At 36.3% G+C, this 2,103-nt stretch overlaps 1 protein-coding gene across 1 annotated transcript in view; it reads left to right on the top strand.

Moving 5' to 3' along the window:
• LOC107691280 (voltage-dependent P/Q-type calcium channel subunit alpha-1A-like) overlaps positions 1-2,103 on the top strand; it is a 68,027-nt gene that overhangs the window by 47,301 nt on the left and 18,623 nt on the right. The window lies entirely within an intron of this gene.

Raw genomic sequence — 2,103 nt, 5'->3', positions numbered from 1 at the left:
CCCCCCCCCCCGTTCTCCCCATGTAATTTCTGGGGATCTCACCCCTCCCCTCCCACCCCACTCCCCTTACAGCGGCAGGATCAGTTACAGTGATATGTATGAGATGCTCAGGCACATGTGTCCTCCGCTAGGCCTGGGGAAGAGGTGCCCAGCTCGGGTCGCCTACAAGGTTAGCGGCAGCAGCCCACCGTGGATGCGCCACAGCCAATCAAAGCTGTCCGTTTTTTTCTGTTAGTGTTGGTGTTGGTGAGCTGCTGTATCTTTCTTTTTACGTTGTGGGGTATAGGTGAAAGCGTTAGCCAGCTGACACATACATCCGAACGCACACATCCACTGGAGAGCGGGAACGGAGGGTACCTTGTCAGCCCTTCTGCACCGTACTCAAATACTCACTCACTCACATACAGATGGAAAGGATTTTGTTGTGACTATAACAGGAAATCTTAAATGTCATTTTGCAGTTCTTAGCGATTCTTATGAGAGATTATGACTTTACAATATTTATTTGTTAAAATCAACATGAAATCAGAATAGACCGTTCTTAGTTTCTTAATACACTTACCTGCTCTTATTCATTGGCATAATATTATTCAGAAAAAAAACTTCATAATCTTTCATCAAATTTTAGTAAGTAGTTCCACCTCTGCATCAACTCGTAAATAAAATCAGGTCAACTTCTACTTTTGTTCTCGCTTAATATCCTGTTCCACTCATGAGTATCACGTTGCAAAAGAAAATTGGGTTGCGAATGCAATTTCATGTTGACTTTAACTAGAAAACAAGGAATATTGTATAATTTCCGCAGTATATTTTCCATGTTCATTGCCGAAATAGAGCCTAACTTTAAATACAAATATGAAGGATACAGACACAGTCTGTGTGCGAGTACAGAAGGACTGGGAAGGATCGTGTGCCTTTGGTCCTCTGTGTCTCTCCCTCCAGTGGATGATTCTTAAAGTCTACAGATATCCATTTTCTATGATTTTGACTGGTGACACTTTCGTAGGTTTAGTCTTTAGACTCACTTTGTCCTTTTGATTTTTTTCAGCAAATCCACTAGAATCACAGAGAAGCATTTCCACCTGTCCTTCGTTTGATTCTGTCAATGCAGTTCTGACCTGTTTCCGTTCCCCTCTCTCTTTCTCTCTTACTGTCTCTTGCTCTATCTCTTCTTTTCCCCACATTCCTCCGGTATGCATTTTCAGCCACTACATCTTTACATCCCTGCACAAAAATTCCTTTCTCTTGCTCTCTTCCTCTTTTACTTCCTGTCTTCTTCTCCCTATCTATCTTGCATTTCTTCACTTTTAATCATTATGCTCCTTAATTATGCAAATTGTAAGGATCTGAGTGCATCTTTGTGTGACAGTTACATACAGCCATTTTACATGTCACGTTCATCATATTAAGGCTATGAACCTTAGTCAGGGTAGAAGGCATGTTTAGTTTGAGGTGAATGATTACAAAGCCATTTATTGTCTGTTTTTTTTTTCATACGAAATATCATGTGTCATCAAGAACAGCATGCATTTGAAATAGAATAGAATTATCATTAATTAAATGTGTGTAATTTATTTATTAAAATAGACATCAATCTTTACTGTCTCTTTTGCGTCCTTATTATATAAAATAACTAGTGCTGTCAAACGATTAATCACGACTAATCATACAAAATAAAAGTTTTTGTTTGCATAATATATGTTTGTGTTCTGTGTATATTTATTATGTATATATAAATACACACACATGCAGAATGTATTTTGAAAATATTTACATGTATTTACATGTCTATATTTATATTCATTTCATTTATAAATATATTTAATATATAAACAGCATATTTTTCTGAAATATATACATGCATGTGTGTGTATTTATATATACATAATAATAAATATACATATATTATGTAAACAAAAACTTTTATTTTGGATGCGATTAATCGTGATTAATAATTTGACAGCACTGAAAAAAACAATTATATATAATTTTTTTTATCTTTTGAGCAGTAGTGCATTTGAGGACGTGTGTACTTGAAAGTAATACAGCAAATGTGCACGTTCCTGAGGAAAAAGCGACTTTAAATCTCATCTGACCATTTAG

Source organism: Sinocyclocheilus anshuiensis, unplaced genomic scaffold (assembly GCF_001515605.1).
Source record: "Sinocyclocheilus anshuiensis isolate Anshui unplaced genomic scaffold, SAMN03320099.WGS_v1.1 scaffold1154, whole genome shotgun sequence".
Lineage (NCBI taxonomy): Eukaryota > Metazoa > Chordata > Actinopteri > Cypriniformes > Cyprinidae > Sinocyclocheilus > Sinocyclocheilus anshuiensis.
The sequence above is the reverse complement of the archived record's forward strand: the minus strand, read 5'-3'. Positions and strand labels throughout refer to the sequence as shown.